The sequence below is a fragment of the Acinonyx jubatus genome, chromosome B4 (assembly GCF_027475565.1).
Source record: "Acinonyx jubatus isolate Ajub_Pintada_27869175 chromosome B4, VMU_Ajub_asm_v1.0, whole genome shotgun sequence".
NCBI classification, from domain to species: domain Eukaryota; kingdom Metazoa; phylum Chordata; class Mammalia; order Carnivora; family Felidae; genus Acinonyx; species Acinonyx jubatus.
In genome coordinates, this window is record NC_069387.1 from 32,478,247 (window position 1) to 32,496,357 (window position 18,111).

General features: G+C 36.6%; 1 pseudogene; it reads right to left on the minus strand.

The window, feature by feature from the left end:
- Nucleotides 1-3,818: 3,818 nt before the first annotated feature.
- The window catches only part of LOC106980815 (7-methylguanosine phosphate-specific 5'-nucleotidase-like), a 32,033-nt pseudogene continuing 17,740 nt past the window's right edge, over nt 3,819-18,111 (minus strand).

Sequence of the window (18,111 nt, forward strand, 5' to 3'; positions counted from 1 at the left end):
AACCCAAGTTATTCTGTTAACCAAATACATCTTAAAATACTTTTAATTTTTCAAGAACCTACTAATCTCTGCATACTTGGCTTTACAATGTTACAAAATAAAAATACTTTATTCAGCTAAAATATATACTTCATAGGGGAAAAAGATTTTTCCCCTCAGGAATACTTAACTTAAAAATTAAATTTTGTGTTGAGAAGATTTCAGAGAAATATATTCCTTTGTTTTTCATATAATTATAGGTGATAGAGAGGTTTATTTAAGACAGTATCTCATCTTTCTGTGAAAGCATAGAAAACTTATGTAAAGTGTAAAAGAATGACAAAGAGAAAGTGCTTTTGAGGGAGGGGAGGTGAGAGCAGGAGAGAGAAGTGACATTTCCCAAGACAAGGATGAGTTCAGATGTCTGCACGTTCCTCAAGTTTTGGAGACCTGTGTTTATATGTCACACCACATTTAGGTTCAGGTCCTCAGGGCAGTGGCTGAATGAAGCATCTAAGAAGGGCAGCCCCAAGGTACCTGGACTCAGCCTCAGCAAAAATTCCAGTGGCCATTATCACACAGGAACAGCAGAAGTGTTAGACTTCACTGAGTCCTGCAGGCTTGGACAAGGGCACAGTAGAAGTGATCACTATGGCCCAGAGATCACAAGGTCCTTTGTATATGTTTTACTCTGCTTTGCACACCTGGATTTTTTTTTTAATGTTGTAATACTACAAAGGGATCCCCATAATGACTGAGGTTGAAATTCCCTTTTGCCTAAGATGGGCTTGGAATTATATTTCTAGGGAAAAACTAGCTCAATGGAGAGCATATATAGAAGACAAACAGATGTCTGCAAAATAGATGACTCAAAAAATATATATCTAATATGTTTTACCATCTTTAAGTTATCTAACAGTTTTGTTGAGTTTGATTAATTAGTAATTGACTGAAGAAATTAAATAAAAAAAGTATAGATCTGTTAAAAAGTTAATTCAGAATGTTGAAAATATAGGTATGCTTAGATTTATTTTTAATATTTTATCAAATTTATTAAAGTATAAATATAAATATAAACTAAATATAATACAATTCACCATTTTAAATGTATAAGTTATGAGTTTTAATTTAAAAAATGTACAGCTATAACACCACCACAATCAAGGCATACAACATTTCCATCACTACTCCAAAATTTTTACCTGTCCTTTGGTAGCCAGTTCTTTTGCTTAACCCTAGCCCAGGGTAACCACTGATATGCTCTGCATTACTACAATTTTCTCTTCTTTACAATTTCCAGGATATAGTCTTTTATGTGACTTCTATCACTTAGCATATTAATGTTTTTGAGATTCATTAATGCTATTGCACTTATCAGTAGTTTTGCAAGGAACTATAAATAGTTTGGAATTTTACTATGCTTGCAGGTAAGTGTGCCACAGTTTCACAGGATTCTAACAGAAGACACTAGACTGCTGAGTCAGAGACTTTATTATTCATGGCACAGCAGGAAGTTTGAGCTTCCTCATGTTCTTTTTCACGTCTAAGTCCTCTGTGTCATAGGGGAAGACCCATGAGCTTATGAATCTGCCAGCAAATCTGCTAGCAAACTTGCCTCGTTTTATTTTTTTTAATATGAAATTTATTGCCATATTGGTTTCCATACAACACCCAGTGCTCATCCCAACAGCTGTCTTCCTCAATACCCATCACCCACTCTCCCCGCCCTCCCACCCCCCATCAACCCTCAGTTTGTTCTCAGTTTTTAAGAGTCTCTTATGTTTTGGCTCCCTCCCTCTCTAACCTTTTTTTTTTCTTCCCCTCCCCCATGGTCTTCTGTTAAGTTCTCAGGATCCACATAAGAGTGAAAACATATGGTATCTGTCTTTCTCTGTATGACTTATTTCACTTAGCATAACACTCTCCAGTTTCATCCACGTTGCTACAAAAGGCCATATTTCATTCTTTCTCATTGCCACGTAGTATTCCATTGTGTATATAAACCACATTTTCCTTATCCATTCATCAGTTGATGGACATTTAGTCTCTTTCCATACTTTGGCTATGGTTGAAAGTGCTGCTGTAAACATTGGGGTACAAGTGCCCCTATGCATCAGTACTCCTGTATCCCTTGGGTAAATTCCTAGAAGTGCTATTGCTGAGTCATAGGGTAGATCTATTTTTAATTTTTTGAGGAACCGCCACACTGTTTTCCAGAGTGGCTGCACCAGTTTGCATTCCACCAACAGTGCAAGAGGGTTCCCATTTATCCACATCCTCTCCAGCATCTATAGTCTCCTGATTTGTTCATTTTAGCCATTCTGGCGTGAGGTGGTATCTGAGTGTGGTTTTGATTTGTATTTCCCTGATGAGGGACGACGTTGAAAATCTTTTCATGTGTGTGTTGGCCATCTGGATGTCTTCTTTAGAGAAGTGTCTATTCATGTTTTCCGCCCATTTCTTCACTGGATTATTTGTTTTTTGGGTGTGGAGTTTGGTGAGTTCTTTATAGATTTTGGATAAAGCCCTTTGTCCGACACGTCATTTGCAAATATCTTTTCCCATTCCATTGGTTGCCTTTTAGACAAAATGGATAAAGGACCTGAATGTGAGTCAGGAAACCATCAAAACCCTAGAGGAGAAAGGAGGAAAAAAACCTCTCTGACCTCTGCCGCAGCAATTTCTTACTTGACACACCCAAAAGCAAAGGAATTAAAAACTTGCCTCGTTTTAACATCATCTTCATTATGCTAGTCAGGAAAAAGCCGCACAATACAGACACTGTCTCTGTTCTCCCAAGCTTTTTGCACACAACCATCCTTTAAATGACAATCTGGAAAAAGTTGCCACTGGAAGTGTAGAAACCTTATTTGATGGAGAACTGTCATCAAACAGTATTGCTGTATACTACTTCACTCTGTGGATTTACAACAATATATTTATCCATTCACCAGTCAATGAGCATTTTGGTTGTTTGAGGGTTTGGCTAATAAAGCTATTTTAAATATTCATGTAAATTTTTTGTGTAGACATATGTTTCATTTCTACTGGTAAACTTGTAGATGTGGTATTTCTGTGTCATAGAGTAACTACATATATAATTTTTTGAGAAAGTACCAAAATAATTTACAAAGTGGTTATCATTCTGCACTTCCAGCAGCAAAGTACAAGAGTTCAATTGTACATCTAAGTCAATGTTTTAATTTAAACTACTCTGTGTATGAATTAGTATCTTATTGTTGTTTTAATTTGTATTTTTAAGGAATAAAAATGTTGAATATCTTTTTATATTATTTGCTATTTTTTACCTTATTTGGTTAAGTTTTCATTCAAATCTTTCTTTTTAAGAATCTAGTTAATTGTCTTAACATTGAGTTGTAATTGTTGACAAAGACTCTCTTTGACCAGACTTTAGGTAGATTCTTCTGGTCCTCTTTTTGTTTTTTTATTTTGTTTTGGCTTTGGTTTTTCTTTTTCTTTTTCTTTTTTAAATTTTGATCTGTTTCACACATTAGATTTATTTGAAGAACATCTTCCCATGTTTAGAAATTTGGGGAAAAAAGAATCCCTGGACCAGTTGGTCCCTAGAGTGCTAACATCCTGTAGGTCCTGTGTTCAAACTCATAGGACCTTCCACCTGGCAGGGCCTCCCACAAGCCTTCCCAGAACACAATAGAAGACACTGGGAAAGGAAGAGTGTGGAGCATGGGCTCAGCAGCTGCATCACCCTAGACTCTCCTCTGTACCCATGGGGAGGAACAGCATTCCCAACAGGGTGGCCTCTAGGTGAGGCTTCCTTTTCTCTGTGGCTTGCAGTGCCTGGCCCCACACCTGCACACTCAGGAGCCCTACATCTCCATCCAGTCCCCACTGTTCAGGATGTGCTGTAGCAGACCATGTCCAGCATCTGGTCCTTCTCCTGCACAATGTTATAGGAGTCCATGTAGTGCTCCCACTGCTCTTCCACCTTGTCATGTAAGAAACCAATCTTGAGAATGAATGCTCTCCACACTGGTAACCTTATCAGCCATAGTGAGGTCCTCCATGACGTCCTCAAGCAGGAGGATGTTGGTTTTGTCCAGAAGCTGCTGGAAGTACCTGGAGTTCTTACAAATGGAGCTGTTTTTGTTGTATGTGTGTATGAGCCGACTCCTTGAATCCCTGTCCAAAACTGTCTTCGTCAAAGTCCATGTAGTTAGACACAATGTGGATGCTGGGGCGGAACACCTTTATTTGTCAGATAATCTCCTCCATGGTATCACCAATGCCTGCCAAAAAGGAAAAAAAAGGGAATGTAGTTTTGGTAAAGGGTGTTAAAGAAAGTCTTGTATCCCTCCCTAAGCGCTGCATTGTACTGTAAACACCTGGGCGATCTGAAACTTCTAAATCTTCTGCTGGCACGGGAGATCCTGTGCTTTGGCCCACCATTCCACCATATGAGGTAACTTTGATGATCAGCGTAGGTCAGTCTCAACCGGGTAATAGTGGGGAGGGCACACTTTGAGTTCCTTCCAGGACTGCTCACTGATAATCTTGCTGTTATCTAAAATGTCATAAGAAGGGAGGGCATCACTTTCCATTATACGCAAATGTGCTCCAGATCATGTGACAATCAGAAATGACCTGTAAATGGTCTCCTCTGCCCCTGTAGAAGGAGCCCACAATCTCCTGAACCATTCGAACTGCTGCCTCAGGAGGGTGGCCTTTAGCAGGATCCTCACCTGTCCAGAGATCCAAAACAAACACTGACCCTGGCACCATGCTGGGTCCAGCAAAGTCCGGGATGGCTGGGAAGCACGGCAAGTCCTGGCCAGGGTGGGGAGGGTGGGCAGATGAAGGGGACCCGGGCCTGGCCCAGGTCACCTACTAGAGGAGATGGCAAGGCAGGGCCTAAGACGGCCTGATGGGGCCTTGAGGTGCCATGGGATTGCAGCCTGCATCACGCTGGATGCTTCCTGGTGCCTCACCTCCTCTTCCATGGCACTCCCTCTTTTTGATCAGGCCTCATCACTAGGTCATATCTTCAGCCTTCCCAGTCCAGTTGTGGTAAGAATGTTGGTAAATTAGTTGACAGAGAATTCTGTATCTTTGGTATCTGATCACCCCTGATATCTAATCAAATTCCTTATCCTCCATTCTTGAAGTCTAAGCCCTTGGTCTGCCTTCAGCAAGAATCTTGTACAGTCAGTTTAGCAAGCATCCCCCTACCCTTGATATCCCCTCATAAGTGATTTTCAGATCTCTTTCAGCTGTAATAGTCCTAACACCATCTGAAATAGTCCTGAATAAAGTCCTCCCTACTGTTTTAATAAGTAGTATATAAACAAGTGGCAAAATAGATACAGTCAGTAATCTGATGTATATTTTGAAAATATTTTCTCCAAGTCCTTGCCTTGCATTTTAATTTTTTATAATTGTCTTCTGCAGTACAGCTTTTAGTTTTATTGAACTAAATAAATGTATAGAATTTATATAAAATAATATATAACAAATATAAATATAATATACAAATTTATATATAAGTTAAACTAAATTTTAGTTTTATCCATTTTATGAATATTTCTCACATAGTTCAAGCTCTTTGTGTCCTGTTAGAAATCTTTGCCTAACTCAAAGTCTCAAAGACGTTCTCCTGTTTTTTATAATTTTTTTAAAATATAATTCATTGTCAAATTGGTTTCCTTCAGCTCTAATTTAGGTTTAAAATAGTTCTGTATTTAATTTTCATATACAATATAAGGTAATATTCAAGATTCTTCCCTTTTTGATATGAATATCCAGTTGCTTCATCAGTATTTATTGAAAGACTTTTCTCTCATTTTTGAAAGGCTTTAATGCTGGTATCAAAAATCAAGTAATTATATCAGTGTGGGTCTATTTTTGGGCTTTGTATTGCTCCATTTTTCTTTTTCTTTTTTTTTTTTTTTTTTTTTGTCTTTACATTAGTATTGCACTGTCTTGGTTATTGTAGCATTCCAGTAAATTTTTCAAGTTTTTATTTTAATTCCAGTTAGTTAATACACAGTGTAATATTAGTTTCAAGTGTACAATATAGTGATTCATCACTTCCATACGTAACCTGGAGCTCATCATGACAAGTGCCCTCCTCAGTCCCCATCACCTATGTAACCCATACTTCCACCTTCCCTCTGGTAGCCATCAATTTGTTCTCTATAGTTGAGTCTGTTTATTGGTTTATTTCTTCCTTTTTTCCTTGTTCGTTTTGTTTCTTAAATTCCACACATGAGTGAAATCATATTGGTATTTGTCGTGTTGTGATTGACTTGTTTTTAGTAAGTGTTGATAGCAGGTACTGGAAGTCTCCAAATTTGCTCTCTCTTTCTTTCTCTCTTTTTTCTGGCTATTCTAGGTTCAGTGAATTTCCATAAAAATATTAAATCACCTTATCATATTTCCAAATTGTGATTGTATTGAATCTATGGATCAATTTTGGGAAGATTTGGCATTTTAATAATATTGAGTGCTCTGTTCTATTAGTGTGTTATATCCCTTTAATTAAGCCTTCTTTAATTCCTGTCAGGAATGTTTTGTATTTTTCTACATTCCACCATATGAAATATATATATATATATATATATATATATATATATATATATATATATCTTACATAAATTTTGTTAAAGCCATATATGAGCTTTTCATTTTTGATGTCATTGTAAATAGTATTTTTCATTTATCTCATTTTTTATGATATATGGAAATAAATTGATTTTTGTTACCTATGACTTTGCTAAACTCCCAATAGTTGGTTTATAGATCCCTTATGCCTTTCTAATTAGACAATAATGTTTGCATACAAGAAAGTTTTATTTCTTCCTTTTCTATCCATATTTTTTTTGTTGCTGTCATTCATTGCTTTATTACACTCTCTGGGTCCTTCACTATAAATATGAGTGGAGCAGATGGAAGGGACACTCTTACCTTGTTATCAGTCTTCAGGGGTCAAAGCAGTCACTGTTAAGTAAGATTTTATTTCATTCCATTAAGAAATATTGAAATTTGTACTAGGATGCAATTACTTACAGATTATTTCAATTCTGTTAAGACTTGCTTATTAACATTATCTGGGGTATGGCATATACATAGCAGTCTCTACTCTTGGACTAACTTTCCCCACTACAATGGTCACACCCTTTTGAGGGATCTTTCTAATGCCCCACATATTATGATGTTTCTTTACTCTGGCCAAAGAAACACAAATTGTCCCGATCCCTGTGTTAGTTCTAAAAATTGTTTGGTTGAATACTTTCTGGATGTTCTTTCTGAACTTATGGTGATTCCAGACATCGACTTAAGTCAGTATGTAATCAAAGACACAGAGGATTCCTTAGCCAATGTCTGGAACTGTGTGAGTGTGTGTTTGTGTATCCGTGTGTGTGTGTGCATGTGCATACATTGTCTCTATTTTCTAGTATTCTGTCTCATAATTTCTAACTGCATCAGCTTCACTGAACTGTGTCTGTCTCCTCAACTTAACAAGGCATCCTATCTCTACTTGGGCTCTCCCTCCCTGCCTTGTAGCCTGAAAACTACCTTTAGGAAGTAAGCTTGTTCCCGTGTCCTTTTCCTCCTGTGCTGTATTATGTCTAACGTATATCCATTGTTTCTTCATATATAGTCAAACTTCCTTATTCACAAATTCCATTATATAATTCACCTGCTTGCTAAAATATATTTGTAACGCCAAAATTGATACTAGCAGTGTTTTTACACCATTTGTAGTCATGTTCAGAGTAGGGGAAAGTTTGAGCGGTCCAACGTGCACTTTTCCCAGTGGAAGACCAAGAGTACACTCTGCCTTCTCCTTTCAGTTCTCACATTCACAAGCAAGTGTTCTTTTCCCAGTCTATTGAGTGTCATAATTTTGCATTTTTTTTTTTGGTTGGTGATTTTATTTTTTAAAATGGCCCTTGAACATGGTGTTGAAACACTATCTAAAGTTCCTAAAAACAGGAAGGCTGTGATGTGTCTTAAGGAGAAAATATATGTCTTAGGTAAGCTTCATTCAGGCATGAGTTATATTGCTGTTGGCTGTGAGTTCAAGACTAATAAATTGAAGTGTATATTAAGTAAGATTTCGTGAAACAGAAACACACAGAAAGCTAGGTTTCATACTGATAGGTTGATGAAAACGTAATCAGAGTCTCTGGTTTGTTTCCTTTTTCATTACAGAAAATACAACTATATTTGTCTGTGGCGTGTGTGAATATACATATATACACATGTATTAAGAAAGTTTATTTCTGCGTCTCCTGGGTGGCTCACTCGGTTAAGTGTCCCATTTCAGCTCAGGTCATGATCTCCTGGTTCGTGAGTTCAAGCCCCGCACCGGCCTCTGCGCTGGCAGCTCTGTGCTGGAAGTTCAGAGCCTGGAGTCTGCTTCAGATTCTTTATCTCTCTCTCTGCCCCTCCTCCGTTCACACTCTGTCTCCTTTCTCTCTCAAAAATAAATGAACATTTAAAAAAAGTTTATTTCTAAAGAAAAAAACATGCATTTACATTTCAGACAAGACCTCTTCTCCCCCACCCCCAAATTAATACTAAGTAACTTCTTGAAAACATACAACCTTTGTATCTTGTTCTAAATGTGCACTTGGCATGTTGTTATATTTCTAATTTCTTGACACATTAGTAATTAGGCTCTACACTGGGCACTTCTAGTATCTATCATCAAATTCCATAATGGTCACAATCTTCAGACATTGCTATGTTAATTGTCTGTATTTAGGTGTCTGTGTAATTAGATGTTTTTCTACCTTGTCTTCTTGAGAACAGGGCCTTGTATTTACTAAGCACTAGCTTTGGTGCACCTGAGTGGTTCAGTCGGTTAAGCGCCCAACTTTGGCTCAGGTCATGATCTCACTGTTTGTGGGTTTGAGCCCTGCATGAGACTCTGTGCTGACAGCTCAGAGCCTGGAGCCTGCTTCAGATTCTGTGTTTCCTTCTATCTCGCCCCCCCCCCCCCCACTTGTGCTCTATCTGTCTCTCTGTCTCAAAAATACACATTAAAAAAAGGTTTTTAAATAAAAAATAATTAAAAAACCCACTAGCTTTCCCCTAACATCTAAAAAAAGTGACTTTTTAAATGGGTAATATCTATACAACCAAAATTCACTCACATACATACACTGTGCCACATTCCTAAAAGGCTTGTAAGACCGGTATATGTATATATATTGAAATCAGGGATGACCTTACATGCATACAGAATACAGGTAAAAAGTGTACTATTTTGTGAGAAGAACCCTTTCCACACAGTCTGAAATCCTACTATTAATCACTCATGTATTTAAGTTAGTTATGTTATTTAAAAAAAAGTAATAAATAGATAAATAACCATTTATTATGTAAAACTTTGTAACTTAGCAGTATGACAGATACAGTATTGTGCTTAACTACATGTTCTAATTTACAAAGAAGGTTCTGTTCAAATAGTCTATTTTTGGGGGGCACCTGGGCGGCTCAGTCAGTTAAGCGTCCAACTTCTTCTCAGGTCATGATCTCGTGGCCCATGGGTTTGAGCCCCGCATTGGGCTCTGTGCTGATAGATCAGAGGCTGGAGCCTGCTTTGGATTCTGTGTCTACCTTTCTCTCTGCCCCTCCACCACTCTTGCACACACTCTCTCTCTGTCTCTCTCTCTCTGTCTCTCTCAAAAATAAACATTAAAACAATTTAGTCATTTTTTAAATAAGTTGTTTACTAGGTGATTTATTTCAGTGTTTGTTTCAGAAAATAAGGTTGCCGTATGCCCATGCAAAGGCCCCAAAGAATTACAACAGTCATTTCCCCTCTACATGTGAAATGCAATTAGATATTTGAAGAAACTGAAATTTGAAAGTAAAGATAAACAAACTGAGGTTTGGTGGAGGGAAGAGGATGGGGGGTGGGCTGAATAGGTGATGGGCATTAAGGAGGGCACTTGTTATGATGAGCACTGAGGGTTTTATTGAAGTGATGAATCACTAAATTCTACTCCTGAAACCAATATTACACTATATATTAACTAATAGAATTTAAACAAAAACATTAAAAAATAAAAGAAAGTAAAGGTAAATAGCAAGAGTGGGTTGCTAATTGAGAAAGGAGGCACTTCAGGACATTCAGAAGACCAAGGATTCAGAAAGGCAAGGATACAGGGGTGAGGTGAACCAGGAAGTGAAAAAAAAAAAAACCAACATTTTGAAAAGCATCTAGAAAAGCCATAATGACATTTTTACTAGACTCAAACCAAGTATGTAATTGTCTAACAGATCCCGATTTTTGCCTCTTCACATATTTGACAATGGAATTAACTCTATAACTTATGCTTCTAAGTTAAACAATTTCCAGGGTGTCCTGAAATATGCTGTTGGAAACTTGCTTAATATTTTGTTGGCCTTATGCCATGTGGTGGCAAAGTGTGTCAGCCACAAGGTTTATGTATCCTTTACCAAAAGTATGCAGAGATTATGTGATTCCTTTGATGGTATCGCTCTTGTGGTATAGGAATGTGCTACAGAAAGAAGCAAGGGTGCTTTGTACAGCTTTCTTTATTCACTTGAGCACAAAAGACTTTACAATAACTATGTGGCATTTTTAAAATACCCTGAATTTAAACATCCTAAGTGAGCATCTCAGATTCCTGGTTTAGGTGTGTCCTGAAATAAGGCCTCTCACTCATCTGTTTTCATGCTTTCTCACTGTCCTGAGAGATAAGCTACTTAACTGGTGGTGGCATTGACTGCTGCTAGAGTAAGTCAATTTAGTTGATATTCTCAGCCTGGCATATAGGTAATATATTGAGAAGAGCATCAGATTTCTATTTAAAAAAAAAAATTTCACTGGAGTCCAATTTTGCAACTAATTGAAGGCATGAACATGGGGAAGTTCATGGCAATTCTCAGGAAACTGTTACTACTTTTTTAATTAGTCCACCTCTTTTCATTTCCACTGTTCCTAGTCCATTAGCCATAAAATTTTTTTACCTAGATTAATATGGTGGTCTTTTAACTGATTTCCCACCTTCTGTCTTCTGCCCCATTGGTTGTTCAGGTAGAAGTCAAAATGATTTCTCTAACATTTACTTATGTTTGTCTCACTTTCCCTCTGATAAAGTCTGGCCAAATCTTGATCTGATTCCTGATTAGATCTTCTGCCTCATCTCTGGACACTTCCTCATCATCAATGTGTTCCAATTAAGCTGATCTTTAGTTCCAGGTCTGAACTCCTTCCTAATCTAGAACTATATTTTAAAATATCTATTGGATATTTCTTCCCTGAACTCTCATAGGCATCTTTTTCTTTTATTGTATTTTTTTAAAATTGTGTTAAGAACAGTTAACATGTGATCCACCCTCTTAATAAAGTTTTAAATCCTTTAGGCATCTTCCCCCCCTCCCCATAGACATCCTAAACTTACATAGTCCAAAGCTGAAGTCTTTAGTAGTTTTTTTCACGGATGCATTGTATTTCCATCTCTACTATTCATTCATCCAGTGACTCTCTAAGTTGGAAACTTCAAACTGAGTTTTGAAAAACTCTTCTGCACCCAATCTACCATTTAATTATCCCAATTATCACCGGAAGATTTTTTTAATGTTTATTTATTTTTGAGATGGCGGGGGGCAGAGAGGGAGGGAGACACAGAATCTGAAGCAGGTTTGTGAGGCTCAAACCCACCAACCATGAGATCATGGCCTGAGTAAAAGTCTGATGCTTAACCCACTGAGCCACCCAGGCAGCCCTCCCAGATGATTCTTGATTCAATTTTCCCTCACGTTATTTTACATTTTCTATGTTTACATCTATCTCCCACTGCATCTGTAGGCTCTTTGAAGGCAGGATCTATTGAGCACTGAGATCTATCCCTGACACTAGTGTAAACTCCATCAACAGTTGTTGAATGGCTCCATACATATACATAGGAAAGACTTGGTAGCACTCACTCTGTTCTATGTAATTTATCAGTTGCAACTTTATCTCTTTTATAGGATGTGAACTCTGAGCCAGCCTTATTCTACCACAGAGTATAAGTCCAGCAATGTTTTAAATGATAAATAAATTTAGAATCTACTAATCATAGATCATTATATTTCTCTTTTACTACAACATGTAAGAATCTTTTTCTTATTTATGAAGCAATAAGCTTTGAGTTTCCATCATCAATAATAGCCAAAATTTAAAAACCCACAAATTTTTGGGTGCTTGGGTGGCTCAGTTTGTTAAGTGTCCGACTTCGGCTCAGGTCATGATCTCGCGGTTTGTGTGTTTGAGCCCCGCATTGGGCTCTGTGCTGACAGCTGGGAGCCTGGAGCCTGCTTTGGATTCTGTGTCTCCTTCTCTTTCTGCCTATCCCCCAATTGTGCTCTTTGTCTCTCTCTCAAAAATAAATAAATAAATGTAAAAAAATTTTTTTAAAAACCACAAATTTTAAAACCAATAGTACAAAGAAACACCTTCAATATCGTGAACTAAAAAAAAAAACCTTTACAAAGTAAGATTTGTATTGCAATCATACTTTATAAATTTAAGGCATATTTCTGCATATATGTATAGAGATACTTTGATGACTGGTCTTGAAGTACTAGCAGTGAGTATCTTTTTGTTGTATGTTTTTATTTTATGGTTTTTTGGGGATACATTTCTTTATTTAAAAATTTTCTTATGAGTACATATAGATTTTCCACAAACAATGCTATTGAAATATATATTGTATCCCTTTAATTAGTAATGTACTTAACAAACTCCTGAAAAAATCTCTTTTGTCCATTACTCTTTGTAATGTAAAAGAAGTAGAGTTGATGATTGTCCAATATTTTAAGTAGTGTTCTTTCATCAGGAGTGTGAATGGATTGTAGTTTAACAGTTAGCAGAGTAAAAGATGAAGTTGGAAATTGAGTGTTAAATGTGAGTGGCTCAGAAGATAGGTGTGTATGTGTTTGTGTTCCGATGGGTGCATTTGTAATGCATAAAAGAGTGAGAATGAAGGAAAGTAAAAGTGTTGACAAGTGTTTCTCCTTTTCTGAAATTCCAATGATGCTGACACCCTTGTCTGAACAAATAACACTTGTATTAAAAACAGAAAAGAGAAGAACAGACCAAATTTGTTTGGCGAGAGTAAATCGGTTTATAGGACAGGATGGGAATCTATCAATCTACCTAGAATTTCTTTTTCCTTCTCTCTATACTTTTATAAAAATTTGGTTTAATGAAAAGGCCATAAGATATTGACCTAAAGGGGCGAGTAAATCTGAAAATGTATGCAAATGTACATACACCCAATTAAAATGAAGATTTTTTTTTAACAGAGATTGCTATTTTTAGTAAGAATAAAGTTTGTGCTTTAGGAGTTATGTCAAGTATGTCAAGGTAAATATATATGGAGCAAGTTGTAAACTACCTCGAATTTTTTTGACAGAAGATAGAAGTAGAGGCTCACCAGAAATAACACCCATCAAATTAAAAACTAAGGGTTAAGCAGTTAAGAAATATGCCCAGGCTGTGAAAGATAATGTTACTCACAGGAATTATACTTTCTATCTTCTCTTCTGTGGTAATTTCTCTGTAATCAGGATTATTTAATTTCTCATGGCTATTAAATTTCATTTCGAATTGTTTTGGATAATAGTGTAATTTTTTAAAAATAATTTGTGCTTTTCATGGGAAAAATATTGCCTAGTTTCCTGTAGCTTTGGTACAATGGCAATTTAAAAGCATGATATTAAAACCCCTAACTCATAGCACAATTGCTTTTGCTGAATTTAGTGGGGGCCCAGGAATGGGAGAGAATTTTCCAAGCCCTCGTTTAGTATTTTCTTTGTGAGAATCCCTAGCAAGAAGTACCTATACTTAGTAACAAGAATAGTTACAAATTCTCCTTACAAATTAGATAAAATTATCCTATTGATTTTGAACCATGTAATGGACATTTCCCTTTTTTCTTTTGTACTTGCAAGCTTCGAGTCAAATATTCAGCCTCTCCTTGGTGCTGCTAAATGGTTCATGACTACATCTCTAGGGAAAACAGAAAAGTTATGATTTGCAGTATTTACCAATTTCTGAGGTACAAATTCTTCCACTAAAGCTGATTTTAAGCTACAAACATAATGTCATGACAGGTGGAACTGGGAAGAAATGTGCACAGTTGGATTTTTAAACTGGTATGAACCAGTTCCAGGGTACTGCTGGGCCCATGCATGATATTTATGCCCTATTCATATGCTATTTATACCTTTTTTTTAGCTCCTCCTTTTTGTACCCTTGTTTTTTTGCTTGTGTTGTTTATTTATTTATTTTTTTGTATAATTTATTGTCAAGTTAACTAACATACAGTGTATACAGTGTGCTCTTGGCTTTAGGAGTGGATTCCCACAATTCATCATTTACACACAACACCCAGTGCTCATCCCAATGAGTGCTCTCCTCAATACCCATCACTCATTTTCCTCACCCTCTCCTACCTTTCCACCCTCAGCTTGTTCTCTGTATTTTTTACTCTTTTTTAATTTTTTAATGTTTATTTTTGAGAGAAAGAGACAGAGCATGAGTGGGAGAGGGGCAGAGACAGAGGGAGTCATAGAATTGGAAGTAGGCTTCAGGCTCTGAGCTATCAGCACACAGCCTGACACAGGGCTCGGACTCAGGAGTGGTGAGATCATGACCTGACCTGAAGTTGAACACTAACCGACTAGACCACCTGAGCACTCCTAGTTTGTTCTCTGTATTTAAAAGTCTCTTATGGTTTGCTTCCCTTTCCATTTGTAAGTATTATTTTTCTTTCCCTTCCCCCATAGTCTTCTGTTAAATTTCTCAACTTCCACATATGAGTGAAAATATATGATATCTTTCTTTCTCTGACTGACTTATTTCACTTAGCATAATATCCTCCAGTTCTATTCAAGTTGTTGCAATTGTAAGATTTCATTCTTTTTTATTGCTGAGCAGTACTCCATTATATATATGTACTACATCTTCTTGGCACAAAAACAGACACATAGACCAATGGAATAGAATAGAGAACCCAGAATTGGACCCACAAATATATGGCCAACTAATCTTCAACAAAGTAGGAAAGAGTATCCAGTGGAAAAAAGACAGTCTCTTTAGCAAATGGTGCTGGGAGAACTAGACAGCAACATTCAGAAGAATGAAACTGGACCACTTTCTTACACCATACACAAAAATAAATTCAAAATGGATGAAAGACCTAAATGTGAGACAGGAAACCGTTAATATCCTAGAAGAGAAAACAGACAACAACCTCTTTGACCTTGGCCACAGCAACTTCTTACTTAACACATCTCCAAAAGCAAGGGAAACCAAAGTAAAAATGAACTATTGGGACCTCATCAAAATAAAAAAGCTTCTGCACAGAGAAGGAAACAATCAACAAAACTAAAAGGCAACCAATGGAATGGAAGAAGATATTTGCAAATTACATATTGGATAAAAGGTTAGTATCCAAAATCTGTAAAGAACTTACCAAACTCAACTCCTGAAAAACAAATAATCCAGTGAAGAAATGGGCAGAAGACATGAATAGACATTTTTGCAAAAAAGACATGGCCAACAGACCCATGAAAAAATGATCAATATCACTCATCATGACGGAAATACAAATCAAAACTATATTCACATTTTTATCACAAAATTAAATCAACTTCAATTCTTTATGGTGTCAGATAAAATACAAAAAATACCAAATGACTCATTAGTAGGGAGATGCATTTTGGACACAACTTTTGTGATACCTGCCAAATCTAGCTTTCATCTTTGGTTTTATTAGCAATAATTACAACTGGAAGATTAGTTCCCAAGAAAGATTCTCTGGAACTTGTCTTCAGCTCTTTCTTCAAAACAGAATAATGTAATTAAATTTACAAATCACTGTTCACAAAAATGCCATGTACATTAACTTATCTTCTTGCAAAAGTCTTATGAGTCATAATGGGAAGATACTACTATCCTCACTGTGTGGATGGCAATACTTCAAAAGTCTAAATGCTTTACTAAAATCATATACTGTGTAAGCAGCAGAAGCTCCAGCCACGTTTTTACTCCATTAAGTCCCTAAAAAACAAATTACATTTCCTACTGTTCTCTCTTAGGAGATCAGGGTACACTAGATACTATTTTGGGTATAGTTAGTTTTCATGGTAAATGAAAAACATTTATTGCTGCAAAGTTGTAAACATTACTAGGATTTTGAACCTGAAGATAATAATGATATACCTAGCTTTTAAATTGCTATGGATACTGTTGCTTTTAAATTATAAAATAATTGCAATTCCCATGTATACTGTTGCTTTTAAACTATAAAAGGATTGCTTCGGGGCGCCTGGGTGGCTCAGTGGGTTAAGCGGCCGACTTCGGCTCAGGTCATGATCTCGCGGTCCGTGGGTTCGAACCCCGCGTCGGGCTCTGTGCTGACAGCTCAGAGCCTGGAGCCTGTCTCAGATTCTGTGTCTCCCTCTCTCTGACCCTCCCCCGTTCATGCCCTGTCTCTCTCTGTCTCAAAAATAAATAAACGTTAAAAAAATTAAAAAAAAAACTATAAAAGGATTGCTTTGAGGAGAATCATAATGCTAAGTATCCTATTGTGGGGTGATTTATCATGGCAAAGAATGACTGCTAACATACTTGATAATTGAATAGTGGGAAAGTATATCTGATATATTGTAAAAGGCTGATAAATTCTGCGTAACTCATGTGAGCTGTGAAATCTGTATATGAAATGTAGTAAATGAGTAGGAGAGCATTCAGATATAACATCTTGACTTAGTTACCTCTTAACAAAAAGCAAATCTTAGTGCTCTCTATAGGGAACTCTGAAGAATTTTGTGCTGCACCTTCCAGGCCACTGGAGCTTAATGGCCAGAGAACTACTGTGATGTGAACTGCAGAACTGCATTTTCAAGTGTGTTTACAGCACCAGTATTGATTGCTTGATTCTGTCCAACTACCCCTTGCAATAAACAACCCAGCTAGAGTGTGCACTGTTGGGAAGCACCGATGCATTATTTAACAGTAACTAATCAATATAAAAACAAGCCTCCCCTTTGTTACAGCAGTACTATTGATAGACTGCTTCTCCATTTTAATTTTTTATTATTTTGCATTGATTTCTGAAACTCAATTCTGTATCTTACTTTTCTTACATCAGTAACTGTGAGCTGAGCCCTACCTGACTAGAAATCTAACATCCCTTTTGAATCACAAATTACCCAACTTCATTAAGAAACAATTAGTTGAGAGTTAAAAAAAAATCATTCAACTTTGCTCTAATCAAATTTAATGAGTGTGGCAAATTAAGTACAGGATTTGAGGGAAGATGCATATTAGAAAAATCTGAAAAGACAAGATTTTTGTTGCTGCATATATTTTAGGGAGTAAGCTCTCAAGTGAATGTGGGAGGAAATTCAGTCATGTAACTACTATTAATAGTAATAGAGATTTGTCTTCTAATCCTGCTATATCAGTGGAAGAATAGGGTCCTTAGTTCTCTTCTTCCTTTCTTTCTTCCTCCCTTCCTCCCTTTCTCTTTCTTTCCCTCTCTCTTCCCTCCTTCTTTCCTTCCTGCCTTCCTTCCTTTTCTTTTCTTTCATTTTCTTTCTGTTTCTTTCTCTCTTTCTTTCTTTCACTTTCTTTCTTTCCTCCCTTTCCTTTCCTTTCCTATCCTTCTCCTTTCCTTTTTAAATTTTGGCTGAATTGTCTAGAATAAAACATTAATAACAGCTACTTTGATCTTTTTTGCACCTGAGTGCTAACACTTAATCAGCCAAACATAGAATAAGATCTTATCATCTGTTTATATAAACAGTATAAGAGGGGGAGTCAGATGTGAGCAGGCACACAGATAGGTATAGATGTGTGCAGCTATGTGAAATGTCCTGAAAATAAGCAGAAACATTGGCTAGTCCATTCATTTGACACAATGTGTTTGGTTATCCCTTTTTGCCTGTTATAAAGCAATAAAAATAATATACAATTGGGCTTTCAGATAATTTATAGAGGTTAAAAATATATGTACTAAAGATATTTCTTTTTGATTAGTTATGTTCATCAATACATATTTGTTGTTTAATATGTATTTTCTGATTACAAAATAAATTCAAAATTTTTGCAAAAAATTA